Here is a 6,798-nt window from a genome sequence, read left to right as displayed (position 1 = left end):
TGATATGGGACAAGAATAGATGTTTGGGAGATTATTGGTGCAACCGTAGGTCAAGGTTGACCTGGTTGACCTGATTCGGGAAAAAGTCCAAGTATGGAGACTTGGCAACGGAAAAGTCCAAGCAGGGAGCTTGGCACTAAAAAAGTCCAAGTATGGAGACTTGGAACTGGAAAAGTCCAAGCAGGGAGCTTGGCACGCGAAAAGTCCAAGTATGGAGACTTGGCACGGGAAAAGTCCAAGTATGGAGACTTGGCACTGGAAAAGTCCAAGTATGGAGACTTGGCACGGAGAAGTCCAAGCAAGGAGCTTGGCACGAGGAAAAGTCCTAACTGGGATGTTAGGCAGTGTGGAAAGTCCTAGTGAGTAAAGCCAGGCAATGAGAAAGTCCTGGGAGTGATGTTAGGCAATGAGAAAGTCCTAACTGGGATGTTAGGCAGGTGGAAAGTCCCGTGAGTGAAGCCAGGCAGTGGGAAAGTCCTAACTGGGATGTTAGGCGGTTGGAAAGTCCTGGTGAGTGAAACCAGGCAAGGGAAAATCCGGATGGATCGATGATCGGACTTCGGTGTTGGAAAATCCAGATGGAAGCTTGGCATGGGAAGTCCAAGTAGGTCAAAGGGATTGACCGGACACTTGGTGGGGAGTCTTAGCAGGTCAAGGGAGTGACCAGATGCTAAGCATGATGAACCAATAGGTTAAGGTTGACCGGATATTGGTTTGGAAGTCTTGGGACTTGGTTTGGGCAAAAAAAGCTCGGATCGGTCACCGCACCGATCCGGTGATACTTGTTTGCTCGATCGGTCCGGTGACCGATCGATATCGCAAGTTTCGTTGCATCGATCGGTCCGTGACCGATCAGCAACAGAGGCGAAAAAGGCGGTGATCGGTCCACGCATCGATCAGTTATGTCGATCTGGGACCGATCAGAGACGATGTCGCGGAAGCACGCCGGAGTTGGGATCGTGCGGACCGATCCAGGTTCCGATCGGTCCACGCATCGATCGTAGTACGCAAGAGGGTCGATCGATCCGGGACCGATCAAGACAGTCCCGATCGGTCCGTAGACCGATCGAGTCCGTTGCGACGCAACGGCTAGTTTCTTTGCTTTCTCCTTCGCAGGTATAGGCTGAGGGCTTCTACAGGCGAACACTTCTTTTCTTCTTGAGCTTCGCTCTTCGACTACCGAGCTGCTGGTGTGCTCTGCTGCTGAAGCTCTGCGTGAGTTTCCTGCTGGTGTTCTAGCTGTTGGATCTGAGAAGCTGCTGTTTCATCAAGGTTCCAGTCGACAACAAGAGGCAAGCAAGTGTTTTACAATTTCTATTGTTCTTGTTTGTTGTCTCTATTGTTGTACTCCTTTGTTTGCTGTTGCAAAAGATTGTGGTGAGGTTTCTCCACCCACAAGGAGTATATTATTAGCCGGTTCTCCGGGGACTCATCCACCGACGGATTGAGAGGCTTCGTCCACCTTACGGACACGCCGAGGAGTAGGAGTATCATCTCCGAACCTCGTTACATCGACGCGTTGAGGTTTGATCTTCTTGTTTTCGTTTCCTTGTTTGTTTTTCCGCTGCGCTAACGAATTGTAGGAAGAAACGCGATCGATTTGGGGTCGGCTATTCACACCCCCCCTCTCTAGCCGTACGAAGGATCCTAACACAATCCTCTTGTGAAATACCATAGCCAATCGGGGGATCTTTCAACTCATCAGGTTTATCTAGCTTGCTGAAAACAAACTTTTGAGTGAGAAAAGCTTTATATTGACGCCATTTATTATTTGCTGAATTTAAACATCCTTTCCTCCAAGTTGGGTCAATATTGTACGTCAGCTGTAAAAACACATAAAAATTTTAACAAGAACGTTAAATATAGCATAACCACATCCTACTGCTCATTTAAGTTCTCAAAGCATTCTAACTTACATTCACCGATTCCCATATTAACTCTTTAACATCATTTGGCACCTGCTTCCATGATTTGTAAGTTATTGAGATCTTTTCTCGCACGAGAACGCCAATGTAGCTTTGCATTTCACCCGCAAATTCTCCAACTGGCTGTCCAATTTTATTGAAGCTAACATCCTTTTTAATTCCTTGGACCCTTAGCCTAACAAGCCTATCCAAACGTGTACGCCCCCTCGATGTTCTAGTTGACTCCGTTTCTGTAGATTTCATTGAAGATTGACCCTCGCAACTATTGTTAGTGGCAGAATAAGAAGAACTTTCTTTAGCCTTCTGAATCCTCAGTAATCTCTTTGCATTAGCGGCCATATTGTCCACATCCAAATTCTGATGAGAACCCTATTTCCTGCAAAAGGCAGCAACCTGTTAGGCATTTAATTTATAGAGAAAATAAAGCGAGAATGAAGACAAATGATAGTTATATTACAATAAGAATAAATATGTTAACAAAATAGATCAACAAATAAAATTTACACACAGGTTAAACAATAGATTACACTTAATTATTGTCAATCCATGTCCCATCACAGTCTTCACGAACGCATGATGGTTCATTTTCATCTATGGCGTCAACGTCCATTGATTCCATTGATATAAACCCTCCTGTGAAACTTGGATAGTGGATTGTAGCATTTTCCAACTCATCACCATTTATGTATTCCATGTGATCCCTAGTAGGAGTGGCAAGTACAACATGCCAGGCAGGATCTTGAGGATCTTCAATGTAGAATATCTGCTTTGCTTGACTCCCTAAGATAAAAGAGTCAGATTTAAATCCAATTCTGTTGAGGTTTACCAACGTGAAACCAAGGTCATCAACTTTAATACCAGTATTATTCTCAACTCAATTACATTTAAACATCGAAACTTGAAAATTGTGATAATCGAGTTCCCAAATTTCTTGAATAACTCCATAGAAAGTCATGTCTGACACAATTGGATTTTTGTCCTTCGCACTAGCAACTTGCATTGTCTGTGCAACTAAGCTTACTCCGGAGTTTTGAACAGCTCGTGTATCATCGCGCTCTTTTGTATGATACGTAACTCCATCAATCAAATAACTAGAGTACTTCAACACTTGATTGCTAGGTCCACGCGCTATCCACTTCAATCTTTCTGATATTTGAGAGCTGGAATTGCCAACTGCTCTCACACGATCACGTAACCACCCAATAAATGTCCGGTTATGCTCATCTTGTAGCCACTTTTTGGATTTGGCTTTATGAGGAAAGCTTGAGTTCAAAAATTCCATGTGCTCCCTAATGAACAGATTAGGGATAAGTTAACTAATGGAATACTAATAAGTTAATTAGTAGAACGTTAGAACAGTGCAATAAATATAAATAAGTAAGAGAATTACTCGATATAAGGATCAACGTCAACATCATTTTCCAAGACATAACGATGTGCTTGATGCAACTCATCATGACAAGTTGAGTGTAATATTGAGCTAGATAGAGGCCTAGTAAGTTGTACTTGCTGATACCTTGATGGGATCCCAATTGTATGCACACTAGACATGTAATCCGAGCAAAATTCCACAGCCTCTTCAGCAATATAACATTCGGCTATACACCCTTCAAAACGATTGTGATTTCGCACATACCCTTTCAAGATCTTCATGAATCTTTCAAATGGGTACATTTGCCTATACCAAACCGGTCCACACAATTTGACCTCCCGTACAAGATGAACAGTTAAATGAATCATTATATCAAAAAAGATGGGGAAAATATTTTTCAAGCAAACACAACACATCACAATCTCTCTTTGCACATCATTCAACTTCGAGACATCTATCACTTTATTACATAGCACGTTGAAGAAGCCACAAAATCTAGTGATAGTATCTCTAACATGTTTAGGCAAGACATCACGGATGGCGACTGAAAGTAATTGTTGCATCAAAGTGTGATAGTCATGTGACTTAAGGCCAATAAGTTTCAAGTCTTTCATCGACACCAGATTTTTAACATTGGATGAATATCCTGTGGGGACCTTTATTCCAAACAAAGATTTGCAAAGTTTTCTTTTCTCATCCTTACTTAGTGTATAACAAGCCGCTGGCAAAAAGGTTCTCTTCTCCCCCATCTTTGGTGCCAAATCAATCCTCAAATTCATCTCCACAAGGTCTAGTCTTGCAGCTACTCCATCCTTTGATTTTCCAGGAATGTCAAGCAAAGTACCGATCAGACTTTCACATACATTTTTTTCAATATGCATTACATCAAGAACATGCCGAACATGTAGATGTTTCCAATAATCAAGTTCAAAGAATATAGATTTCTTTTTCCAGCATGATACAGTTTCACCTTGCTTTAACTTAACCTTCCCATTTGCTTTTCCCGAACGATAATTAATTCTTTCAACTCGATCCAAAATTTCATGCCCAGTTAATGGTTTCGGTGCAGGGTTAAGCTCTGCGTTCCCATTAAATGCTTTTTTTTGCCTTCGATAAGGATGATTTGTAGGAAGAAATCTTCTATGGCCTGTATAACTCATTTTTCTACTATGCTTCAACCTTGTCGAATATGTTTCTTCACCACAAATAGGACATGCACAATATCCTTTCACAACACAACCTGACATGTTCCCATATGCAGGAAAATCATTGATTGTCCATAGTAAGACAACCCTAAGTAAGAAATTCTCTTCTCGACATCCATCATATGCATCAACACCTATATCCCATAATCTTTTTAAGTCATCGATCAAAGGTGCTAAGTAAATGTCAATATCATTTCCCGGTTGTTTGGGACCTGAAATCAACAAAGTCAGCATCATAAATTTTCTCTTCATACACAACCATGGAGGAAGGTTGTAAGTGATCATCACAACTGGCCAACAACTATATGCAGAACTCATTAAACTATGGGGATTGATCCCGTCTGCTGATAAGGCCAATCTAAGATTTCTAGGTTCAGCAGCAAAATCTGGCCACTTGTGATCCACTACTTTCCAAGCGGGCGCATCAGCCGGATGACGCAAGTAACCGTCAAGTACTCTTTTATCAGCATGCCAAGTTAAATCCTTACATATCTCCTTGTTCCGAAATAATCTTTGAAATCTTGGAATAGGCGGGAAGTACCAGAGGACCTTTGCTGGAACTCCATTTATCATACCTTTTTTACCCAACTTCCACCTAGACATCCCACATATAGGACAATTAGTCAAATTCTCATGCTCCTTCTGGTATAAGATACAATCATTAGGGCAAGCATGAATTTTCATATAATGCATCCCTAATGCACATAAGCTTTTCTTTGCATCATACAATGATGAAGGCAATTCATTATCATCAGGAAGCATTTCTCCAAACAAACTTAGTAAATCTGTGAAACTTTTGTCACTCCAACTATATTTTGCCTTCAAGTTATACAATTTCACAAGTGCAGATAACTTTGTAAATTTGGCACACCCCGGATATAAAGGTTTATCATCATCTTCAAGTAGCTTATGAAATTGGTTTGGATTCTCTGCATAACTATCAAATGCAGCATGTACCATATCAATAGGTTCATCGCCAAAAGATTTCTGTTCATCTTTCATTGAGTTATTGTATTCAGTCTTTTCACCATGCCAAATCCATTTATGGTATGTTAAATCTATACCATTACAACACAAATGTGCCCTTATAATGTCAACATTTCTCTTCTGCAGATTACCACATCTTGAACATGGGCAAGGTATTTCATTCGGATCAGTAGCATTTTGTAATGCAAATTGCAAGAAAGACTCTACCCCAACCTCATATTCATGTGATAACCTATTCTTTGACATCCAATCTTTGTCCATTTTTTATAACTATCAGTCGGAAACGCGTCAAAACCTACCTTCAAACAACTATACATCATACAACAAGTTCAAAACACAATCTCAAGTACCAAATACTATAATAAAACATTCAAGGTAATAGAGTAATACACGACATAAACCAAAAAATCAGAAATGTGTTGTGTGATTTTGTGAGAGCTAATTAATAAATAAATGGTGATATTAACAAATCTTGGGTGTACATATATACAAGAGGATCAATTGGAAAGATTATTGGCTAACAAACCCTCACCCTAGTTGTTACAATGCCTCTCAACTTATTTGGTCATGTTATTATCTCAACTCTTGATCTAATCTAATGTTTGCGTTTATGTTAAAAAATACATGTGTCTTGATCTAATCTAATTTTTTTTAAAAAAAAAATTTCGACAGAAAATTAAATGAGCATAAATAATAAAGATGACATTAATTAATTATTAAAATAATGTGGAAAAAATAATGAACTTCAGATTATTAAATTCAATAAGAGAACAAGCTATAATTCAATGTGCAGTTGTAAAGGATGTAAAAAACATAAACTTGCAGTAGATAAGAAAAAAAACCTAAAAATGAGCATTAACATACAAAAGTGTCAACATATGTCTAAAGAGTCAAAGGAAACAAAATTAAAAGTGCATTGAGCAATTACCACAAGAAACCAACTCCGTTCACATGGAACAGAACAAAAAGACAAGAAGCTCATGGAAATGGGAAGAACAATCAAACGGGCAATGTGCGAAACAACTATAAACTTCAATCAGTAATCAAAACAAAAAGGAAGGACTTTCTTCATTTCCCTTCTACCAATTTTCTGTTCCCCCAAATTCCATCTCCGTCCATCAAGTGGCAAGCCGTGCAAGACCTAGAAAACCTATCCGAACACACTATTTCGACCAATACAAGTGAATAACAAACAGAAATCGATGCTTAAAACCAACACCTTCAGAGATCAAACACCACAAACTTTGACATATGAGCAGCCAAATGGCATGATGAAACAAATCAAAAGGCTAAAAATAAGAAGAAAAGA

The sequence above is a fragment of the Zingiber officinale genome, chromosome 3B (genome assembly GCF_018446385.1).
Source record: "Zingiber officinale cultivar Zhangliang chromosome 3B, Zo_v1.1, whole genome shotgun sequence".
In the NCBI taxonomy this organism is placed as follows: domain Eukaryota; kingdom Viridiplantae; phylum Streptophyta; class Magnoliopsida; order Zingiberales; family Zingiberaceae; genus Zingiber; species Zingiber officinale.
This window is presented reverse-complemented; position numbering follows the sequence as displayed.